Source organism: Mirounga angustirostris, unplaced genomic scaffold, assembly GCF_029215605.1.
Source record: "Mirounga angustirostris isolate CCGP_5_RB_7025 unplaced genomic scaffold, mMirAng1.0.hap1 SCAF_1, whole genome shotgun sequence".
NCBI lineage: Eukaryota > Metazoa > Chordata > Mammalia > Carnivora > Phocidae > Mirounga > Mirounga angustirostris.
In genome coordinates this window covers 86973104-86999240 of record NW_026991709.1, presented here as the reverse complement: position 1 = coordinate 86999240, position 26137 = coordinate 86973104, and positions in this window count along the sequence as shown.

Below are 26137 nucleotides of genomic sequence, written 5' to 3'. Positions count from 1 at the left end.
GATGTTGAAGAAATTCAAACACAAGAACGTTTGCAAATAGTGTTAAAAGCTGTTAGGAACAGGTATTTAGATTTGATAATTTTAAAAAGTAAGCATGCCCTTAAAGTAATACAATTGTTCTGGGTAGTCTCTCCACTCCCCTCCTGCCCCCCACCCCGGCTTGTGGCTTATATCTTTGACTGTGGTGAACAATACACAAACCCTCACATTTTAGACATCAGGGATCCAATGAGACCTTAAAAAACAACTGGCCTCTAAATAACTAAGAGTAGACTATATAAAATTATTCCTTAGTATAAATAATATATTGTTAAAAAAATTTAATGATCTTGCCCTAACTTTTGTCCTTATAAATAATTTTTGTACAGTGTGAAATTCCAGATTGCGTATTTATGGCCATTCAGCTATTTACCTCTAATGTACATTTATTATGAATACACACAACACTTTTTCTCATTTAAGAGTATAGGTGTATGTTTATAATAAAGAGAGTGAGTATCCCTGAACTTCATTCACATAACTGCACAGTATTTTTTCATTCATTTAAATTGAGTTGGGATTTATCTATATGGCTCATATGATTATATTTGGGGAAGGCTAAGTAGCAGAAATATTATAACATAGACAATGGTATTAACATATTCAGATCTGCAACTCAGCCCTCACTGCTTTACACATGTAATTAGGTTGTTTCCATGGTAATGATCTAATTATGGGCTTCTCCTTGGCCTTGTGTAATCACATTTGCTGCATTTTGGCAGAGATGTTTTCCTTATTTTGTTGAACTGCAACACTTGACAAGATGTTCTCTCTTAAGATGAATAATCATTTTTCTTGGACAAGAAAAAGAAAAAAAATGAAACAATACCTTCAAAGGTGATTTGAGAGGGATTATAGATATTTGACAAATCATGCCAGTATTAAAATATCTATTACCCTTGGAAGCGTGATCTGTTGTTATCTTTTGTGTATGTGTCATTACTGATGGAACTCATAGGAGATTCTCATTTTTAAAAAACATGCATGCTATTTAAATATATTATTTCCATGGGGCCTAGGAACCTGAAGAAAATGTTAGGTCAAGAAAGAGAGGGTGCCTGGGTGGCTCAGTTGGTTAAACGACTGCCTTCGGCTCAGGTCATGATCCTGGAGTCCCAGGATCGAGTCCCGCATCGGGCTCCCTGCTCGGCAGGGAGTCTCCTTCTCCCTCTACCCTCCCCCCTCTCCTGCTCTCTCTCTCTCTCTCAAATAAATAAATAAATAAATCTTAAAAAAAAAAAAAAAAAGAAAGAGAAAGCTCCAGAGAGCTTGGCAGAAAGAACCAGAGACCGTATTCAGCAAGAATATTATATTGCAATTGACAAGGCTCTTCATGAAGAGATATTTGATTATGGTTACCATGGCAGTAGGAAACACCTGAAAAAATCAATTGAGGCTATTTCGGCAGGGATCCAAATGCAATCCTTTATTCATTTGCAAAAGAAGACAGGAAATGTAAATACTTGTAGGAAAGACAGCTTTATTTTCACGTGGTTGCCTCAGAAAAACTCTGGAATATTACGAGAATAAAAGTTTAACTCTTGTATATGTTTAAAATGCTGCTGCTCTATAAAGCATTTTAAATGGGAGACTTTATACCAGAAAGAATGCATATACTGGGCAGCACAGGCTGCTTATGCCGGGAGTTAGCGAGAAGGTTTATGGGCTCCAATGGCACAATGTCTGGGTACCAGCGCCCAGGGGCTAGGAACTGAAATCCCTCATCCTGTAACTATAATGGAAATGACTGCAAATCCAGAATTAGTGGATCAGAGTGCTAAGGACCCAGCATGTTGAAATTGCATCTGAACATCATTTCACAGGGAATAGAGTGGGTAAAGATTTTTTATAACCTAATTGATTAAAGGGCACAAATATAGCAGGGTGCTTGGGAATAATTATAATGATCATAACTGATCTTCTATTTATAGCAAACCCATCCTTATAAAATATCATATGGTTTGGTTTTAGACTTAAATAGTATTATTTTCCTAGGGGGAAAATGGTATTAATGAGATATTTAGTTATTATTTGCATAGAACTAACAAGAATGTCGATGTCCTTCTTTAGATGTATTTGTTCATTGAAGAAATATTTCTTTACTACTTGTAATGCACCAGGCACTGTACAAGGTCCTGGGAATAACAAAAGATATGATAGAGACATGATTGTTGCTCTCAAGTTATTTATTATTTTGTGGAGTAAACAGGCTAATTTCAACCCTGAGCTAAGCAGTCTAATACAAGGAATCTTAGCATGAGATGGGAGTACAGAGGGCAGGGGGGCCAAAGACAAGGTGGGACATGGACTAGATATTACAGAACCACCGCAAGCAGGGTAGTGGGGCGGGAGCCTGCATGTTACGAGAGAGTTGAGGAGAGATGAGGCTGGAGCCTGAGCAGGGTCCCGAGCACCACAGTCCTTGCCAGTCATGCCCATGGCTTGGCCCTGAGCATAATCAGAATCCATTAAAAGTTTCAAGCAAGGGAACAACATGGGCTGACTTGTGATACCTGCTGTTGCTACCTTTGGCATCTAGTTTTGAAACGGTGATTTTAGAAGAATCATTCCAACAAGTTACATCCTGAAATATTTAAACTGCCAACTGGGCCTCGAATAGTGTGGTCTTAGGTGAACCACTATACCTCTCAAGGACACCATCTTATCTTTTCCAAGGGCCTTCTTAGCTCTGTTCCTCTGTAATGATGTGGTTTGTTTTTAGTTTGTAGACAGATTTGCTTATAGTATGAATATACATGTATGTGTGAGTGAATTATCTTTGCTTACTCAGAGCTCTGACCTGTCCACCAGCTGCCTGATCTAAAACACTTTGACACCTTCATTCCCACAATGAGGCCCTGCCTCCCAGTAGGTCAAGTCAAGGGGGTGTTGGTACCTGTCATAGAGAAGGATGTGGGTTTGCATGAGTCACTGTGTGCAGGAGTGAATGATGGTTTGAAGAAGTAGTCATAAAGCATTGGAAGCATGCAGTGAATGACTTTCAGAGTCTGCTCTTTTTTGATTACACCAAGGACAGTTTTTTACTGAGTAGCATATAGAGTGTGGCAGGGGTTTGAGTACTTTGAGGCCACAGTTGAAATAAACCAGCTCTGGCTCTGTTTGGTGGACAGATCTACCAAACATGCAAAGAACAGAAATGTACTTGTTGTAAGTCAGAAATATGCCTTGAAGGGAAAAGGAAGGTCAGAGATCTGGTAGTTGGTTATAGAATGAACTTTCTCTTAAGGTTTCGCTGGAGTACATGGGCCTGAAATTCAGTTTTTTTCTCAGGCAGAGAATGGGAATTCGACAATATATTTTGCCAAACAGTTTTGCTTAGTTTGTTAATTATTAAGCATCAACAATGCTAATTTAAAGAATTTTATGTGTTTCATGTTGGTATATAGGTAATCTCGGTGTACTGAAGAAAGGTTACCAGGCATTTATTCAATAAGTGTTTACTAAGAACCTAACATCTGTCAAGGACTTCGTGTAATGAGATGAAAAAAATTCTCAGAAGTTTATGCTGGACTGCAGGATGGTGTAGTACATATAGTGAGGAAACATGCTCAAGAGGATGCAGATGAGGGTATATAGCCCAACTGTGGGTTGAGGCAGGAGGTAGTGAAATTGTCATCTGTGTCTCTAGAATCCTTAATAGTTCTTAATAGCTCAAATCTAATTCCAGTAAAATTATACCACATGAAAATCTTAGATTAACCAAGAGAATTCAAGAACTAAGGAAAATGAAATATTTAGAAGAATCCTTTGAGCCTGGTCACATTGGCTTTTGTTCTAGAAAAATGAAGGTAAGGTGATCTAGCTGACCTCTTAGCCATCCGTCCATCCATTCATTCAACACAGGTTTGGGCTTCTATGTCTCAGGTACTATTCTCAGGCTTGAGACTACAGAGATAAATAAGACTGACAAAGTCTTTTCTTGGGCTGTTGGGAGCTTAATTTATAGGGGATCCCAAGATGTAAGAACTCTATTTGCTCTGTTACATGCAAAGACAGTCTTAAATTGCCCCATTTAAACTCTGGCCTTTGGTTTGAATCTTGGAACAGAAAGAACGTTAGTCAAAAAGATAGAATCTGAATAAAATTTATGGTTTAGTAAATATTATTGTACCAATGTCAATGTCTTAGTTTTCAGAGTTGTACTATAGTTATGCAAGATCTTAACATCAGGGAAAGCTGGGTGAAGGGTTCAAGGGAACTCTGTACTCATTTTGCAACTCTACTGGAAGTCGAAAATTATTTTTAAAATGACAGCTGAAGCTAAAGCAGAAAAATCAAGCCTTGGCTCTGCTCTACCTTTTGTTGTCTGTGTTTTTCATGTCCCTTTTACCCTTCTGCTTCCTCACCCCAGTGAATATGGTTCAGGCAGAACAGAATGGGTAAAGATCAGAGTATCGTCAGTCTCTTGTTCACATGCATTACCATTCTGCACTCTGTTTTTCCATGTCAAAGGCTGTCTGCCTTAGCACCTATGTTACATAATTATCAGAACCAATGATTACTAGCATCATTTTGGTCAATGCCATGAATACCAAGGCAGAGAGAGAGAGACCTTACAGAGATGATCCCTTTTCTGTATTTCTTGGGATTTTGGTTGTGGGTTTTAATGTCACTCCTTATTTTGTGTCTGGATCTAAGGATGTTGGATTTGGAAGAATTCTTGAAGATCTGGTCCAGCTCTCTCATTTCACAGATAAGAAAACCAAGGCCTGGCCAGATGAACGGATTCGTCCAAGATCACTCTTCCTAGTTAGTGGGAAACCTTGAAGCAGAACCAGCTCTTTTGACTTCTAGTAAGATATTTTCTCCATTCTGAGCTGCTTCCTTAAACCCTACAAATAGCTGAGAACACTCCACAGGTGACAGTTCATTCTATTACAGACAGACCGTTACCATTTGCAATGTATGATTTCAGAACCTGTTGGGAAGTCTAACACAGGAAATAAGCATGTGGTGGCAGTACACATGATTGCTAAGAAGTATTGGCTGCATTAGATTATTCACTAAAAATTCATCAAAACATTCCTTCCATTTTCTGTGATTGCTTTTGCATCTACCCGCATATTTGGATTGACATGGAAAGTGAAAAGTGCCAGAACAGCACTATCCTACACAGTTTTGTTACCTAAGGGACCTAAGTATAGCATAAGTGTTCAGGTAATTTTTTTTTAACGTTGCATTAGGTGAGGTTAACGTATCTGCAAAAGTCATGTGAATTAGGCACTTAGGAGTCTTACCAGTTTTTGCTTAACACCACGAAGAATATGTGTCAGAGAAAATAGTTGCAAATTAAAGCTGACTCACAGCAGCTGTGACTATAGCCAGCATCTAATCCCAGTTTATTTCCTTTTCTTTCAGATAAGCTCGGTGATGTGATCAATAAATCTAGGTAATTGCAACTATTAGAAAAGTTAAGTGGGATTTTTTTTTTTTTCTTTCTTGACCTATGTAAGTTTTTCCAGGGTAGCATGGCTGTTGGTCTGGTCTTCCTACAGTATCTATTCCCCCAATCCAGTGAGGCCCTTTCCTTTGGCAGTGTGACTCAGCCCTGTGCACTGCCCCGGGAGCCCCCCTTTCTGCCTGTCACAATGCTCCTGGGGCCACAGCTAACTGGGCTGTGCAGACTGTCATTCTGTTCTGGAGCCATAGTCCTTAAGGAAACACTGCCATCATTATGCACATCTTGGCTTGGATCACATCAGTGAAGACTTCTCTACATCTCCCTCTGGTGTGATGCATCCCACCTGTCTTCTTTCTGCACCAAGCATCTCACAACCTTTAGCCTCTTCCCCCCTCCCCTCCATTTTCCTCTTCCACTCTTTCTCCTCTATCCTTTCTCTTCGCCTTTTCTTTCCACCTAGTATCTCCACAGAACCTTGCTGTGCCTGGAACAACAGAGTTAGGTACTGAATATGCAAAGGTAAATAGGATGAACTCTTCTTCTCAAGTGTGTACCTCTCTGAGTCCCTAGCTGTCACCCCACACCCACCAGACTCTGCCTGTCCCTCTACCGTGGGAGTATCTTGCCACCCCCGCGGCTCCTGTGTGCCTTTTCTCTGTACACTGTCAACCTCCGTTTACACCAGGAAGTCTCTGAGGTAATACAGTGATGAGGAGTAACTGTCAAACAGCGTGAAGATATTTAATGATGGTTTAAAAAGCACCTGGGAATAAAGATGTATGAGAAATTTGTTACATATTTAATTTAGGAAAGATTGTTACAGTATCAGGGGAGGAAAGGAAGAAAATATATTGCTCCCCATAAAAATGCAGTAAAAGATAAAGCACAAAGAGCCCCTCTGTTATGTTGAAATATTGTCATCCTGTGATTAAATGGAGGCAGCAAGGTGGTTTCTGTTTGGCACTTATGCAAGAGAGTTGTGGGGGAGGCATAAGGTTTCACAGCTATAGTTCTGGGTCTTTTCTAGAGCTCTGAGGAAATTAAAATGCAAACAAAGCACTGGGATTCTGAGGGTCTTCAGAGGAGGAGTCCTAGTACTCGGGGAGGGAGATGGGCTATGAAATGAACTTGAACTTCAGGACATTTTGACACCTCTCTGTTTTCCTCAGCTTGACAGCACTAACAGGAAGCAAAGTTACATCATTTTTTTTTTTCAATGTACAAAAACTACTATTATGTCTTTTCTATCCTGGGAATCTAAGAAAAGAACCATCTTGCAAATGAGTCAGCCTGGAGTGTCCAGATAGCTCAGTCAATTTTTGGTTCTGTGCTTTAGCACATTCTGTTAATAGGGTGGATGGTGCTTGCGTGTCAGGCTTCAGAAAGTGGCAGGCATTTCCTAGCCTATCATTCATTTGAGCTACTGAACTTGGGATCAATAAATATTCCATTACTGCATTATTTATGGCCAACTATAAACAATTTCTATCATTAAATCTTTGCCTTTTAGTTGTCTCTCATTAGCAAGGGATCAATTTCAGATCCCAGTCTGGGTCATGCCCAGAATTAAAGAAAAGCAATGTGTGAGAATGTTTATTCATATTCATATTTGTATTTTTATTAAAATAGATACATGGTGGAAATTATTTCTGTGTCTAATATTTTCACACTGTTTTGGTTCTAAAAGTCACCTTGAGCTTCGTGTCAGATGTCTGTGGTGACGTGGAAGAAACATGGAATAGCACTTAGATGAGTTAGGGTTCTTATCCTGTATCTGCATAGCTCTAATAACTGATTGTATGACCTGTCAGATAAGTCATTTGCCCCATTTGTAAAATGATTGGATTGGAATGGATGATGCCTAAATTTCTCTGTAGGTCCTATGTTCCATAGATGGAGGAGGCTTGTAGAGAGTGGTGGTAGATGATATGTGGGAAGAGGATTTAAATAGCATCCTCGCTGATGTTCAGAATTCATATTAGGACAGTGGTAATGAAGGTGTGAGCACCCTCTGGAAGATCACCCATTGGTTGTGAATGTTTTGCAATGGACTCTTTCCTACTATAGGGGGCAATTCTATCTGGAAGAACACAAATTGTATCTGCGTTGGAGGATTGCCAGTGTGCTGGAGGCAATTGGAGAGACAGTTTATTCAGAACATGGTGTTATTTTTTGTTTTGTTGCTGTGTTGTTTTTAAGGGGAACCTTAATTCTTTCACTGGGCTCACAATGTAATTTACCACAGTCGTCCCCACTTGGCCCCTTTACTTCGACCTCCTTTCCCTGAAGGTATTGAAGTTGGTAAGAGCTAGCCCAAGGAATTCAGAAGGCAGAGCTGGCCTTCTGGCCTCAGGCAACAGCTACTGAGTGTCAACCGTGTGCCAGGTGAAGTGGGTGGCACTAGGGATCCCAAGCGAGATACGCTGGATGCAGCTTCTCCCCAGGGGAGCTCACATTCTAGTGAGGAATACTGGCACAAGCATTCTTTTTACAAATACTTCAATAATCACAGGTTTGCTAAGTATGACAGAGCCCTGCAGCGTGCTGTGCAAGTGTGGAGCAGGAGAATCTAACTTAGTCTCAGAGCAAAGGAAGGCTTCCCTAAGAAAGGGATTTTTAGCTGAGACATGAAAAACAAGTAGAAAGTATTCAACAGAGAATATATAAGAAAATGTTGGGCGAGAGAGGAAGGCACGGAGGTGGTGGGGGCATGCCAGCCTTGAAAATGAAGAGCTGATGTCTTGAGCAAGATGAACGTGGGTTAGTAAACACATATCTACGCCTGTTTCCTCCAAAATCATGAGTAAAGGGTTGTATTGAAAAACAACAACAATAAAAAAACCAGATTTCCCATCTTTTCCCTTGAAACCTGCTTCCTGTCCCCTCCCCAACCTTCCCATTTCTGTCAGTGAGTGACTCCTAGAATCTCCCTGTTACTCCGACGCAAACTCTGCATTGTCCTCAGCTCCATCTCTTTACACAATTCTCCAGTTTCCAAATTCCATTCCTTCTTTCTGTGGACCATCTTTGACTCTTCTAGTTGCTCCTTTGCCCTTGCCCCCACCCTTCTGGAGGCCCTCACACTCCACAACTGCTCCATCACTCTGGAGTCTGAGCCGCTGTCTTTGTCGGTTCCCCAGGCAGTTGAGGAAGTGTCCTCCTAAAAACACTTCCTTACACAGACTAACCTTTTCAGTGATGTATTTGGCCTTCTGTCACGTAAAGAACAAAAGCTCAACCCTTTAATCTTCCGCCAAAGGCCCTAAACCACCTTGAGAGTTTATGTCCCCTTTTACCACACCTGTGTTCTTTGGCCTGGCTACGCTGTAGCCAGATGATCTTGTATCATGAGTGAGCGTTTTGAAAGAAAAAAAGTGTAGCAGACACATACATTTGGAAGAATGAGATGACTCTTTTACCCCAATACCCTAATCTGATAGTGATTTTCTTTTTTTGTATATTCCTTTTGCTCCTATGCACATGTATCTAACAAATTTTCATCATGGTGTGATAGACTTTTGAATTCTGCTTACTGTGCCCTGTGGCAGATTGTATTTTCCAAGATGGCTGCAGTGTGCTCTCCCATCAGCATGTTCTTCTTTCTTTCTTTTTTTTTTTTTTAAAGATTTTATTTATTTATTTGAGAGAGAATGAGAGAGAGCACATGAGAGAGGGGAGGGTCAGAGGGAGAAGCAGACTCCCTGCCGAGCAGGAAGCCCGATGCGGGACTCAATCCAGGGACTCCAGGATCATGACCTGAGCTGAAGGCAGTCGCTTAACCAACTGAGCCACCCAGGCGCCCCAAGCATGTTCTTCTTTCAATATGGCATTGAAACTTCTCCTATTAGGAGGAAGGGATGATGTTTACTACCCTTGCATCTGGGGAGCTGTGACTACAACCAAAGTCATTCTATGCGAACTCTGATGCCAGGCCATACAAAGTGATAGGGCTCCTGCAGGTACTTCTTGGGGTGCTTGTTCTTGGAATCCAGGCACCATGCCATGAGGAAGCAGGGAGCTCCCATGGGAAGCCATATGGAGAGGCGATGTGTATGTGTTCTGGACAAGAGTTCTAGTGGCGGTCTGAGGTCACAGCCAGCATCAGCTGTGGATTCACCAGGCTTGTGAGTGATGAAGGCTTTGAAATGATTCCAGCACCAGCCACCAGAGAGACCCAGAGACAGAACTGGCTGGCAGAGCCCAGTCAACTCCTGGAACTGTGAAAACTAATGAAAAAGTGGTTGTTATAAATTTAAGCCACTTAGTTTTGGGATGATTAAATGTTAGAGCAGTAGATAGCCAGACCCATACCTTAAACTAGTGAAATACCTGATGTAATTTTAAATTAAGAACTTTATCCTAAGAAAAAATTTCAAAAGGCAAAATACATACATTATCACAAATACACCAGCAGTACTTGTAACCTGAAGATAATGGGGAAAGAAAGCCAGATGTCCAATTTTCTTTCTCTATCTACTCACATTTGTTTTACCACCGAGCTTATCAACACCTTAAAGGCAGGGATTATGTTTTAAACTTTGCACACAGTAGGTTCTTCTATTCTATATTATTTATTTATTTTTTTTTAAAAGATTTTATTTATTTATTTGAGACAGAGAGAATGAGAGAGACAGAGAGCACATGAGAGGGGGGAGGGTCAGAGGGAGAAGCAGGCTCCCTGCCGAGCAGGGAGCCCGATGCGGGACTCGATCCAGGGACTCCAGGATCATGACCTGAGCCGAAGGCAGTCGCTTAACCAACTGAGCCACCCAGGCGCCCCCTATTCTATATTATTTTTAATAGGATAATGTAGTCTATAAATATTTGTTTATGATTTATTTTAATAACTTTTCAAAGTCTATCCAAATGATTTCATTTTATCCTTTCAAAGCCTTGTCTTATTTTACAGGTGAGGCTAGGAGTCTAACACTGTGTTCTCTATGGACTCAGACCTTATGATTTTAATCCTGGGACATGTTTTACTCTACCGCAGGTGCTCATTGTCCTGAATTTCCTTTCTAACAATATTTGTAGAAACATGATGGATCATCGTATGTCTGGGGATGGCAGTGTCTGTTCTGGAGCTTGATGTGTTTTCGAATGGCTTTGCTGAAGCTCTGTGGAAACCAGTAGCTCAGAACTTGAGTCAACATGGGAAAAGTGCCCATCAACCTTTCTGGGAGTTGCATTTTGGGCTCAGCGATAATGTGTCAGGAAGGTTCCACCCAGGACCACCTTAAGTTTTCTTATGATATACCAGGGTGGTTAGTTACTCTTGTATCTTTAACAACTGATCTTTGCAAAGGTTGAGAATGAAAGAAAAGATCACACACAGAATACCAGCTGTGGTGTCAGACTGGATTTGAAGCCTGACTCTGCTACAGTTCTGTTGCTTTGAACCAAGTTTACTGACCTCTCAGAGCCTCACTTTTCTCACCTCCTAAATGGGAACATAGTAGTTCCATACTCATTGGGTTGTTGCCAGGAAATAATGAGATGGGAATACATAAAATGCTCTTTAAAATGCACTTCTCGGGCGTCTGGGTGGCTCAGTCGTTAAGCGTCTGCCTTTGGCTCAGGTCGTGATCCCGGGGTCCTGGGATCCAGTCCCGCATCGGGCTCCCTGCTCGGCAGGAAGCCTGCTTCTCCCTCTCCCACTCCCCCTGCTTGTGTTCCTGCTCTCGCTGTCTCTCTCTCTGTCAAATAAATAAATAAAATCTTAAAAAAAAAAAATGCACTTCTCTTGGGACGCCTGGCTGGTGCAGTTGGTTCAGCATCTCACTCTTGGTTTCGGCTCAGGTCATGATCTCAGGGTCCTGAGATTGAGCCCGGTGTTGGGCTCCATACTGAGTGAGGAGTCTGCTTGAGGATTTTCTTCCTCTGCCCCTCCCCCACTTGTGTGTGTGCTCTCTCTCTCTCTCTAAAATAAATAATCTTTACAAAAAATGTAAAAAAATGCATTGCTCTTAATAAGCATGGAACAATGAATATAACAACGTAAAAATTCATTTTGGTTAAACTGTTTAAAAATGTAAGAGCTCAAATATCACCTGGAACTGTCTAGAAACTCTCAAAGTTTTTGTGTGACCTTGGGCAAATCACTTTATAGCTCTGTGCCTCAGGGAAGATTTGGCTGGCGGATTTCCAAGATTCTTATCTTCTGAGTTTAAAATTATGACTTTCAAATAGTAACTTAGATGACATTAAACTGTTTTGGATTTGTTAATCTTTTAATTGGTTTCCTTGTAATTACCACCATGTTTGTCTTTTAAATACTAGGTGACCTTCTGCCATGCTGGTATTTGATTTGCTAACAGCTGGAAGATGTTTACCCTTTGCAAACATTTCGCTATAATGACCACAGTCTTTACAGTATCACTGCAGTTTTGCTAGGAATGTAATGGTTCTTCCATCCTCACGGGGCAACATTCGATTGGACAGTGCATTTGAGGTGTCAAAGCTGTTCTTAAGGCCATGTTGGCTTTCTGTTGGTGGTGTCCAGCCTTGTCTACCAAATAGTGTGTCTATTATCTTCATTTATTCAGTCAGAACTAAGTAAAACTAAAATCACATAGGACATTTGTGATTTATAGGGATAATCATTTGCAAAGGGTTGCAATATCAATAATCCTGTTAAGTCTGATCTTATCCCCATTTATAGATGAGAAACTAAACTTCAGTTTATGGCCTGTCACACGAATACAGATAAGCAGAAATACCTAATTTCAGAGCTAAGTCTCTAGGCCTCGTCTTGGTTCTGGAGATTGCTCCTTCTACCACACAGTATGGTTCTCTCTTGCAGAGATTCAGGGTCATTCATGCTGCATGGGGTTGAGGGAAAAATTGCTAACCAATCTTTAAATATTTCCTTTGATTATAAATGAACATATCAGAAAATTAGAAATGGGGATACATCAGAAATGTAGCTAAGAGGGGATCAAGGAAAGTCTCTTAAGATGGTACCCTTCAACAATTAAAAAAAAAAAACAAAAGAAGGAAATAGGCTAACATTAGCAGTTGTCAAAACTATGATGAGGAGATCTCAGAGTCCACACTGGCAGCAATACCAGGGGCATTAAGAGAAGGCAGGGAACATACAGGGCCTTTTTGTCATCTTCAGACCCTACAGCCCCTGCTCTCCATATTGCTCCTTCCCAGTCACTCCATGGCTAGATCTGGACCACCTAGCTACACCTCTTAAGTAAGTGGCTGAAAAAGTAGGACTTTCATTATGCTAGTATGATCAGAGCAATAGAGTAAGTACAGGACAGCGAGAAGAGCTAGGGTGCAGGAAAAATTGCTATGGCCCAGAGGTCAGAGGCCCCTCCGAGCTTCAGTTCCCTTACATCTCTAATAGTCTATGACTGTAGCAGTAAAATGTTTCCTAGTGATCTTAAAGGTAGAATAGAAATCTGTCCTCAGATTGAATTTAAGACCCAGTCACCCTGCTGCATGGACTTGAGAGTCCAGGAAGGTATGGATAGAAGGACGTGGAGTTAATTGAGAAATGTCAGCAGAATAAACGATGGGACAACAGCAGCATGTTTTTTGAGTGGTTGAGATGTGTAATGTGCTTTATACACATCATTTCTAGTTTTCATAATAGCCCTGAAAGGAAGATAATATTATCTTCATGTGACAGACATAGAGGCTGAGGTTCAGACAGATTAAGAAATGTACTTAAGGACCATCAGGAATAATCAGGAGGGCTCTTTTTCCATTAGAAGTGGACCAGGATGGGTAGAAGGAGTCTCTTGGCTAGAGAGTGGTGCAGATGACATATATTGCCCTCCTACCTCTCTGGCAGGCCTTAGTAGAGGCAAGGAAAAGATTATGCAACTGAACATTTTGAAGGGGTTGGAAAATCTGAGAAGGAGGATAGACTTTTGGCTTTTGGGAATTTTTGGCCTCATGGCATTTTGATCACAGATGGATTGGAAGGTTTGAGGCTTCTGGGGATATGAACTTTTTGAACACGTTTCAGTGGAGGTGGTTGATTTCTCTGGGGCTAGGGAAACTTCTGGCAAGGTAGTCCTACTTGGTATTGCAGACCAGAAAAGATCCAAAAGCAGGGTAAGCTGGAGCATGTATTTGGGGCGCTTTCTGCTCAAGGCAAAGAGAGAGAGAGAGAGAGAGTGCTGTTTAGTTCACTAGGAAATCTGGGACTCAGGACAGATGCTTTGTGTAGGAATAGAGCATTGCTTTAGATGCATTTATTGAGCATTTGCTTTTATATGCCTACAAAAACTGAGATGGGATATGGGCTACATGGAATGAGGAATCGCAGCAATAGCCACTTTTATTTTGAAGTGTATATTTTAAAAAGTAAATATGTATAGAGGTTATTCAGTTATATAGATTCAGGCCATATTGATTCATGTGCATTCTCTATGGTATAACCAATATAACAAAGCTGGTATGTACACAGCCATCAGTTAAAAATAATTTAATACTCATTTGGCATATGACATATCATACATATTTTAAAATGTGGAATATTTATTCAGTTATAAAAATAATCTCAAGAGAATTAGAAGACATGCTACAGACTGGGAGAAAATATTTGCAATGGACCTATCTGATAAAGATCTTTTCTCCAAAATATAAGAGTTCTTAAAACTCAATAATAAGAAAATGAAAATCTGACTAAAAACTGGGCAAAAGATGTAATCAGACATCTCACCAAAGATATACAGATGGCTAATAAACATATAAAAAGATGTTCCATATCATAAGTCATTATGGAAATACAAATTAAAACAACAATGAGATACAACTACTACCTATTAGAATGGTCCAAATCCAAACCACTGACAACACTGAATACTGGTGAGGATGTGGAGCATCAGGAACTTGCATTTATTGCTGGCATGAATGCAAAATGGTAGAGTTTGGAAGACAGTTTGGAGGTTTCTTACAAAACTAAATGTACTGTCACCATAGATCTAGCAATTATGCTCCTTTGTATTTGCCCAAATGAGTTGAAAACTGGTGTCCACACAAAAATCTGCACGTAAATGTTTATAGTATCTTTATTTATAAATGCTAGGATGTCCTTCAGCAGGTGAATGGATAAACTGTGGTATATTGAGACAGTGGAATATTATTTAGGGCTAAAAAGATATGAACTATTAAGCCATGGAGAGACTTGGGAGAACTTAAAATACATGAGACTAAGTGAAAGAAACCAATATGGAAAGAATATATATGTTATGATTCCAATGAGATGACATTCTGGGAAAGGCAAAAGTATGGAGACAGTAAAAAGATCAGTGATTACCAGGGGTTAGTAGGGAAGGAGGGGTGAATTGGTAGAGCATAGAGGATCTTTAGGGCAATGAAACTATTCTGTATGAGACTATAATGGTGGATACATTAGGTCATTTGTTAATGGTTATCATGTTAGTCCAAACTCACAGAATGTACAGCACCAAGAATGAACCATAATGTAAACTATAGATTTGGGGTGATAATCATGTGTAATGTAGATTTATTGATTACTAAAAAAATGTGCTACTCTGATGGAGAATGTTGACGGTAGGGGAGGCTGTGAGTGTGTGGGGACAGAGAGTATATGGGAAGTTTATATGTACTTTCTTTTTTTCTTTTCTTTTTTTTGTTCAATGATTCATTAGTTGCATGTAACACCCAGGGCTCATCACATCATGTGCCCTCCTTAATGCCCTTTCTGCTCAATTTTGTTGTTACCCTAAAACTGCTCTAAAAATTGTCTATTTAAAAAAAATGTATACACAAAAGAAGAAATGAAAAACATCTCAATTCTACCATCCAGCAATAAGTACTGCTCACTTTAACATACACCTTTATCATTTACTCAGTGCTTATCTGGGAGCACCTACTATATATCAGGTATCATTCTAGGTATCGTGGCTACAGAAGTGATTCCAACAGACAAAAACCCTTATCCAGTGGACCTTATATTCCACCTGGGACAGAAGAAGACTCAGAAAATAAATGAAGTGAATGAATAAATGATATAGTATTTTAGATGTTAATAAAATGCTGTGAAGGGACACAAGCAAGGAAAGGGGAGTAAGGAGGACATAGGTGAAGAGAAAGGAATAGGAAAGGTGCTCCTATTTTAAATAGATAATTTTGGGAAGTCCTCATTTTTGATATTTGAGGAAAAACCTGAAGGTGAGAAAATGAGCCATGTAGATATGTCAGGTAGGGCATTTGGGGCAGAAGGAAGAGTGAACAATGGTTATGGGGCTTAAGGAACAACAAGGAAGCAAGTGTAGCTGCAGGAGAGGGAGCAGGGGAAAGCCTGGCAGAAGGTAGTCATCATGATAAAGATTAGCCATGTCAGGCAGGACCCTGTAGGCCATGGGGATGGCTGGTGTTTGTTTCTTTTTGGAGTGACATTGGAAGTCATTGGAGAATTTTGTGCAGAAGAGACATGTGTTTGGGCTTAGGTTTTAATAGGATCACTCTGGTTGCTCTTTAGAGAACAGACAGTATGTGGAAGTGGTTAAAACAGGGAGAACAGACAATATGGAGAGAGAGTTAAAATGGGGATATTAGGCTATTTTAATAACCCAGATGAGCCACAGTGTTCACTTGGACCAGGATGATAGCAGTGGAGGTGCAGAGAAGTGGTCAGATTCTGGGCAGATTGTGAAGGAGACCTGCCAGTGCTTGACATGTCAAAACTAGTGTGGAGACAGGACGCCTGCAGGGTTTTGTGGGTGTCTCCGAGGATGGAGCTGGCATTAGTTAAGATGAGGTAGACTCGGAAAGAAGATTTTACAGGGACCAAGACCTCAGGAGTCTGGTTTTGGGCATGTTCAGTTTGAGACTTTTTCCATGCAAATAGAGATTTGGATATATGTGTTTGGAGCATAGGAAGAGATTGGGCCTGGGGTATTCATTTGCTAGTTGTTAGCTTAAATGTGGTATTTAAGGCCATGAGTCTGGTTGAGATCACCATGAGCTGGTACAGAGGGAGTATTGACTTTTTGAGTCCTTGAGCCCTCCAAGAGAAAGAGAGCAAAGGGGCAAAGGGAATTTCTTCATCTATACATATTTTAACGTAATAACCTTCTTACATGGTGTTTTAGCTTGCTCTGTTTCACTTAGCAATTATATCATGAACATTTTCCCATTTTAGTATATATTCTACAATATAACCTTTTAAAAAAAGTTAGGAGTTTATTTTCCTAACAAAGAGTTGACATAATACCACTTTTAATGGCTATCTTATGAATGTATTATAAAACATGAAACCAATCCCCTATTGTCTGACTTTTGAGTTGCTTCTAATTTTCCCATATTATAACATATTTGATGAATATTCCTATGCACATATATATATGTCTTCATTTCTTCAGGATAAATTTCTAGAGTGGAATCATTGGATCTGTTGTTGAATTTTGTCAAATTTCTTTCTGCAGGAAAGTTATAACAAGAAAGGAGGGCACTGGGTGTTATATGCAACTGATGAATTATTGAACTCTACATCTGAAACTAATGATGTACTCTATGTTGGCTAATTGAATTTAAATAAAAATATTTTTTAAAAATGAAATTATTAGAAGAAAATGCTCTCTCTTTATACCATTCCCAAACCATTTTCTGTAAAGCTTTGTAATCTCTGTCCATCTGATAGGTGAAAATGATTGGTGAATAAACAGTTTTATTATATCACTTTAGTATTTTTTATGATTAATAATGTAGTTGAGTATCTTTTCACATTTATTGGCCATTTGTAGATGATTTCTTTTGCTTCTTAGCTATGACCCAGCTGTGGTATTTAAGACCAACCACGGAGCGCTTTCTACCCTCCTGTCCTCTGTCAGTGCAGCCTGACTTGGGGTTGGCTTCCATGGGTATAAATACCAGGATCAGATTCACTGCCTTTACTGTTGTATTGCCAATGAAGGTGGTTAGCTTTGGGCAGGCCTCTCTTCATAAATTTGCTGTTTATCAAACCCACCACCTACACAGTGTATAAAGGGCAAGATAAATTCTCTGCTAATATTCTGCCCCACATCTGAGTTCAGAAGCTCAAGAAGACAGGACCTTTGAGTTAGGCCCAGCCAACAATTAGTCTGCAGCAATATACTGCAATTCTAATACTTCTTTTTTTCCATTTAAACATTTCTCCACTATAATTGTCCTCTGGTTAACAACTAGAGTTCATTTCAGGAAAAGTTAATACCATAACTTTTACTTATTGAAGAAGCAAACCATATTTGGAGCTTGGAAAAAATTTTAACTTTTTTTTTCCCCTTAAATGTTTCAGGCTTGGGCAAAGCCAAAGATATTCTATGTCAAGCCTCTCCCCCTTCATTATCTAACCCCTATGTATTTAAAAAGAAATCCAATCTACTTGGTTCTGATTCCTTTACCCTTAAGTCATCAAATGCACTTTATTAAGCCATGCTTGATGTTCAAAAGGATTTGGGGCTTTGTCTTTTTTACACAACTAGGAAATCTCATTTTGTTGGCTGTGAATAGAACTTGACCTCAAGAGGATAAAATTCAACCTGAAAATTTCAAACTCATGAGCTAAGTTCTCTTTTTCTGTTTATTATTTTCATTTGATTCTCAATCTTTATTTAAAAAATAGTAAAGTTCTATAGAAAATGTACTGATCAACAAAGATTGACTCACACTGTTCTGATTAAATTCCAACTTTTCAAGAGGCTTCTGAGAGACTTGCAGTGATAATATATTGTTCATAGCATTTTCAAGGGAACTGTTCAAAAACACTGGCTGACATTTTCTTTTAGTACAAAGTGACAATCTTTGGGTGATCTAGACTTTATGACATATCCCCAGATAGGCATGATGAATAAGCAAGTTTTCTTAAGTTGCATTGCTTCAAGTTATCAGCAAGCCTAATACACAATTAGATTTCTTAATAGTTCTGTATTTTTAAATTTAATTATTACTTGACTATTTGACTATGGTATTGCTGCTCCTTAATAAATTTATGCTTGAAGAGCCAATCTTTAATTGAGGAATCTTCACTTATTTACCAAAAGGAGAGAAAGGGAAATTCTGAGAGCGAAAAAAATCATACCGCCAGAACAGTATTAAAAACAAAACCCAGGACAAGGTAACGGTACTACCTTTGTCGTATCTTCTGAACTGGATGCCTTATGTATCAATTAATTTAGTTTTCCATATTTATTTTTTACCTTTAAAATTTTATTTTATAATGTTAAGGATACTGAATATGAGGTCTACCCTCTTAATAATTTCTTAAGTGCATTCATAGTACAGTATTGTACAGACATACAAATAGCCAGCAGGTATATGAACACATGAACAACAGGTATATGATATTTGTTGTCACTAATCATCAGGGAACTGTAAACCAAAACCACAGTGAGATATTACCTCATACCTATGAAGATGTCTATTGTCAAAAGAACAAGAGATAAGTGTTGGTGAGGATGTGGAGAAATTGGGACCCTTGTACACTGTTGGTGGGAATATAAAATGGTGCAGCTGCTATGGAAAACAGTATAGTGGTTCCTCAAAATACTAAAAATAGAACTACCATATGATTGAGCAATCCCACTCCTGGGTATTTATTCAAAAGAATGGAGACCTTGAGGAAATATTAGCATCCCAATGTTTGGGTGTGGAGACAGGGCATTGCTCCTAGTGACTGGTGAGAACCTGGAAGGGAGAAGAACCTTCATTCTAAAATACCAATCGTAGAGGTATGGAGCCCAGTGGCACATCTACCTTCTGCCCCCCACCCCCGACCCGCACCAACTCATAATAGAAGACACACCTAGGCAAGCTTGCAGCAACTCCAACCTCTCCCTTTAGACAATCTGGGTGAATAGATGTCAAAGATAATTTAAAAGACAAGCAGCCACAAAATACAATCAATTTACATATATCCAGAGAGATATAAAGGATAACATTTTAATATAAAATAAGAATAAACCATTATAAAACAGAACTAGAAATCTTGGAAATAAAAACTGTAACTCTACCATGCAGATATTACTGCTGTTAATGTTTAAGCATATTTCATTCTGGTCATTTTCTCTTCACATTTTTACAAAATTCTTATCAGATCATATTCAATATACTATTTCTACTTGCTTTTTTCTCCCCAGAACAGTTTAGGAAAAAGCGTATTTAACATGCTACTAGATACTGTTTCTACTAATTAATATATTTTACCCATTGACTTTTCATTCATAGAACTTTTTGGAACTTTTTATTATAGTGCCTTTCATTAATAAGGAGTTCCCATTTAGGACTTGAACTTGGCTGTTTAACAACCTGGCACCTTCTTCATCGTCTTCTTTTTCACATTAAGTTTGGCAAAGATGGGAGCACACACTTTCCCTTTAAATGCACAGTGTTACTTTCATGCTTAATATTTATGACTCTTATAATTACTCTTATAAAAGATCTACTATTACTAGAAACTTCAGCTCTTGGGTTAATAATCCTGCATTTTAATGAGCTCTAGGTAATTATACTTTGAAGTCCAAGACTTCTTTTCAAAAGTTGTAAATTGAAGTTCTTCTTTTTAGAACTATGTAATTTTAATTTCATGTTGAAAAGCAATGAAAATTTGCACATTATAGCACAACTGTAATTTTAGAAGGAAAAAATCAGTAATAGACTAGGTAATTCTAATTCAGGTCACTTCTACACAAGGGTAGTGAAAATAAACTGAGAAAAATTTTCTTCAGAAGCTGGAGAATTAATCTCTTACTCACCTTGAAAAAACATCATGTAAATAGGAAGACCCATGGAACAAGCTGATTTCTGCTTTATGAAGCTTTTTGTCAAAGCCAAGTGTCACTAAGAGCAAATAGAAACTAGTTTAATTGCTAGCTTTCCTCTAACGAGGTCATACAGCCACAGTGACACTACCAGGACCATAGGAATTTGAGTTGTCAAGTAGACACATTCTGCTACCTTTCCCATGTTAAGCTAATTCCCTGCTGCCAGTTGACCTCCTTTGTGGCAGGCATCTCTTCTTTTTTCCTCCAAAACTCTCATTGTATTCTCCTGAATCTCAAGATTTAGTACTAGGTGGTTTCTAGATATGTAAAATTTTGTGATGCCAGTCCTGGCAAATTTTACTTTTCAACATGGCCTATTTTGAGGGTAAGACAATTGAGTGCCTCCAGGCTTCCCTTCCCCAAGTGTCCAGGCACCTGGCCTTGGAGTGGGTGACAGAGCCTTGGGACAAACTCCTGGGGTGGTTCTGTCTTGTAGCATTATCTTCTTCTACTAGATATGAGATTATAAACTTGAGGCAGGTTGTTAGGCTTAGAGATCTTTTGTCTTTCTCTTAGCTTTGATCATAATGCCTTGCACATAATATGGTGGATAAGAGCAAGCTTACAGGTACAAATTCCATGGGTTAGACTTGTGCCTCTTAAACTTTATTGTATGATCTTAGGTAAGTTAACTTCTCCAAGCCTCATTTTTTATCTCTGTAAAAGAGGGATAATAATCGTCCCCATATTATTGTGATTAAACAAGTAATAGGATCTACATAAAGACAGTGGCTCTAAGTGTTTGATAGTTATTCTTAAGTAATAATGGTATTGACTCTGCTTCGGAATACTTGATGTACTGAAAAGTTTATCTTTCTTCAAAGGATTTATGCTCCTTAAGGCTGAATGTGAATCAGAAATAATCAGCAGTTATCTTTTGATTAGCCGCTGTTGTTAGCATACTTTGCATATGTAAGTGTTGGAAAGATTAGTTATCACAAGAAATATTTGGGGAAGTCCACTTTTAACCACCAGGGCAACTGATAACATTCTCATCAATGTCTAAAATGCAGGATTGGCTGAAGATAAGTTTCATAGTAAATAGACCTTCCTTTTCCTATATAAAGCAGCTTAAATCTTTAGATAGTTTGCCAAATAAACATAACTTTTTTTGAGGTCAAATTTTAAAAGACACATATTTCGTTGTCTTCTACTGAAAACATATGCTTCATTTCCTTGAGCAACTTCACTATCAGTTCACAGATTATTTACCTTTTGGGGGAGTTTTTTTTGGGGGGGGGAAAGAGATTTATTTTATGGAGAAATTAGCTAAAGCAAAAAATTCTACCTCAGCAGTACTAGATTTATAAATTGGTCTTTCGATGAAAACTAACCTCTTGTCCCTAGTTGTTATATTTATGAGACTTAAAACAGGGTGATTGTAGCTTTGTGGCTTTCTTAAACATCGAGAAAACTAAACAAAACAAAACAAATATATAAAAAACAAAGTTTACCCTACTCCTTAATCTCTCTGATGAGTTTGCAGTACGGATGAGACTGGGTAAGGCTGTCACACAAATATTTGAGACGGTAGCCTCATGAATCAACACTCTCAAGAAGAGTATTTTTTAGGTTTTAATTAATAATGAATAATTTACTAATGCGGGGGCTCCTATTTCTAATTGTTTCTATGTTAATTAAGTCCATTAAAAAAAACCTATTCTCATAGGATACAAGGGAAAGCACAAACATGAAGGTTTATGCAAACTTTAATTAGGCATATGGAAAAACACGTCAGCATTTTAAAAAGGGAAATGTACTTAAGGAACAAATACACAATTTCTTAAAAGCTTACTCATGTTGACCCACTAAGCAATGTCAAGAGAAAGTCAAAACTCCAACCACTAGAAAATTGGGTCTGTGCCAGTAGAAAATTGGTGCAATTCAAAGTGTCAAGCAAGCAGCTATGAGCAAAATCTGTGCCTCAAATGAAATTACACCACAATAATAATAATAATTACTTGTTTTTATTATAATGTAACCTGAATTTCTCTAGACCTCACCAGTCTATGGATATAAATGAGGTCACCTTATTAGTCATTATTCAAATTACTCTGGCTCATTGCCTCTACCTGTATAATGGAGTTCTCTGAAAAGTCTTCCTCAGTTCTTTCTGCAAGTCCCTCGATGTGCTCACCTACAAACTTGCCCTTGCTATATCCCGCTGCTACTCTGCTGTTAATGATTCTCTAAGGGCTATAGTATCTTTCACCATTCTTTTTTTTTTTTTTTAAGATTTTATTTATTTATTTGACAGAGAGAGAATGAGAGAGAGAACACATGAGAGGGGATAGGGTCAGAGGACAAAGCAGACTCCCCACCAAGCAGGGAGTCTGACGCGGGACTCGATCCGGGGACTCCAGGATCATGACCTGAGCCGAAGGCAGTCGCTTAACCAACTGAGCCACCCAGGCGCCCCTCTTTCACCATTCTTGTCTGCTGCTGTGCTCCTGGGTACTGTGGGTGCCACTACTGTTCTGCCAAATTCCATTATAGAGGCACTGAGCCAACACTGTGCCCAAGGTCTTTGCTATTCAATGACAAAGTGTAGGGAGAAGGATGGCTCTTTTTCCATTACATTATTTTCTGTAAGTGGGCATCCACAGTGGCCTTGATAGGGAATAGCTCTTCCATGGGACTTTACTGCTCAATATGGGATGAAGATAGGAGTCTGATGAGGGCAGGGCTAGGACACAAACCCAAGTAACAAACCTCTTCGATTGTGAATTTCTTCTAAAGAATGTTCTCATGCATATTGGTCCTCAAATGTATTGACATTTAAACAAACCTGCTATACCACTTTGTTCAGCCATCATCATGATCATCATAATAGATAACACACTGAACATTTATGGTGTGTCAGGGACTGCTATATAGCTTACCTACTTTTTTTTTTTAAAGATTCATTTATTTATTTGAGAGAGAGAGCACACACAGGGAGGAGGAGGGAGAGGAGAGAGAGAATCTCAAGCAGACTCCCCGCTGAGTACAGAGCGCAATGCAGGGCTCAATCCCACAATCCTGAGGTCATGACCCAAGCCAAAATCAAGAGTCGGATACACAACCAATTGAGCCAACCAGGTGTCCCTAGCTTATCTACTTCTTACGACTTCACGAATAGGTAATTATTATTATCATCCTTACCTTTTCAGATGACGAAACTGAAACCTAGAAAATTTAACAGACCTAGGGTCATGGAACTAGAAAGTGGGGGAACAGCATTTTAGGGAAATCTGAATCTTAAATTTGACTCAAGATGGGGAGCACATTGGAATAATAATGGTAGTTACTATTATTATTGCCCCCTTATGTACCAGGTACTTTACAGATACTATCTTATTTAATCATCATGAACTCATGAAGAGGTATTAATCTCATGAAATTGTAGAGATAAACAAATAGGATAACATAGAAAAAGGAATTTTCCCAAGTCCCATACCTGGAAAGTAGGAGAGCCATAATTTGAATTTATGTATGTCTGATTCTAAACATCTTTGCTGTATGTGAAGTCCTTACAGAGAATACTTTACTGTCTTTATGTATGCTTAGGGATTGGGTTTTATCTTCTTCAAGTGTTTGAAATTCTGAGTTCAACTCTTAATGTAGCAATTTACTGCTGTGTATTCTTGAACAAGTTACTCAAGTATTTATTCCAAACTTCAGTTTCTTCATTTGTGAAATGGGGATGATTACTTCCTAGTGCTGTTGTGAGGATTCAATGAGATAATTCTTGTACAGATGATAGTTCCTGGTACATAGAAAGTGCACAGTGTATCTTAGCTGACACTGAGGAGAATGGTGCTAAAGCAGTCAAATCCTAAATATCATTTAGAAAGATCAAAGCCATCCTGTAAATCTTTTAAGAAATTTCAGATCTTCAATACCAAACAGATAGTCGTCTTTAAAGTTAGTTTCCATACAAAGAAAGCAATTCTGTACAGCTGAAGAATGGGAATTCTCTTCACAAGTTAGGATTGGGAAGGCAGGTTTGTGACCCTGCCTCCAGCAGAGAGATGGCTCCAATAATAGTTGTAAATAGATTGTGATCCTTGTGGATGAGGAGGTCATGAGCTGAAAGAAAGACTTTGTAGATAATATTTTAGCTAAATGAGGAGAGGCAAGATATCTCTTGTGATCTCAGAAAGGGAATTTCAGTGACTCTAGTCTTTTTGATATTTGAGGAGGCTTAGAGACACTCTTTACATTACTATGAAAACCAACCAGACATGAATAGAAAAAATAAAGGTAAAATTTCCCTTTTTGTCTTCTCTTTTCAACTTCTTTAATCATCTGTGTAAATATGACTGGCAGAGACTTCAGTGTTCATGAAGCTATAAACATAGAAAGGAAAAATTCTGTAATATAAGAGTGTGTATCAGAAAAAGTGTGTATAATTATGTAGTGACCAGTGAAAGTAAAAAAAAATCTGTGACTAAAATATAATAAACTATAATCTAAAACATCTTGATAATGTAGTACTATTTCTTTTCTCTTTGTATTTCCCTCTCTCCTTTTCTTCCTTCCTTTCTCCCTTCTTTCTCTTTTCTTTTTTGACCAAATTATATTATCCTCTATAAACTGACCTCACACAAACTATTCAACTTTGTCTCTAATATGTCCACACAAAATCTTGCCTCTCTATCTGGCTCTCATCTCCTTCCCACCATCTTCTGTTCCCTTTACCTGGGATGTGATTCTGCTCCCACTAACCTGTTCACCAACCTGAAGCCCACCAGTTCTGCAAAGCCCAGTTCAAGCCTCCATTTCTGTTAGAAACCTGCTTTGACTTCTTTAAGTATTGCAGTTAGTAGGAAAAATGTAGTCTGGTGAAGTAAAACCTCTCTTGGTTCAAATCCTGGCTTTGCCATTTACCAACTGACCTCAGTCAACCTCTCTCAGTCTGTTTCCTCATTTTTGGAATAAGAGCATTTCATAGAATTTTGTTGTTACTTAACATAATACTTGTAACTATTTTAATTAAAGATCTCTTATTGCTCTAAGTTCTTCTTTCACCTTTAATCATAACTATATAGTTTAGATTTAGGCTTCCAATTCTAACCATGGTAGACTAATATGTATCGGACTTATCCTCCTAAGATTATTAATTAGACTAAAAAGCCTATATGAAGTAAATATTTCCATATACCTGGACAACATATAGCACAGGACTATGGTCACTGGCAAAAGGGCTACACATGAGATGAGATCCATATTTACCCAGACTTTTTTCCTGGGGACACTTTCAAAATTACAGCTCCAGGTTGTAGAGGCCAAAGACAGAGAAGTGGTCTTATGAGATGTAGAAAATAGAGACCATAATTTAGGGCTGCTGAGAGTTGGAATTTGTGGGGCAGGGTTATGAAGAAAATGAATATTCTAGAGAAAGAGCTTCAGAACTCTGCAATAGGGGTTCTCTTGAGTCTTTGGCCGAGTACTAAGAGGTGTGCATATAAGGCATGACTCTGTAGGGTCTGGGAGGGAATGGCTATTGGGGTGAGAGGGACAGTGTGATCCTAAAGGTTTCACTGTGGTAGGAGACCTTGGCGTCCAAGTAGCCAGGTTGCAACTTGGGAATTCACCTGCGACTGCAGAAAGGACTTGCCTTAGGAATAGTAAGAACCACTCTAGACTCAACCTAATAAATCCTCAACAGGATCAAGACAATCTACCAGTAAATTAATTTGATAGCAACACAAAACTTAAAACTCTTTAAAGAAAACGATAAAAATCCAGAATCTCAACAAAATTGCTAGATGTGTGAAGAATCAGGAGAATATGACCTGTAATCAGGAGAAAAGCAGTCACACCTAAGCCATTCATAGTCAAATCCATGAAAACCAAATATAAAGAGAAAAATCTTAAATGCACACAGAAAAGAAAAAGAGAT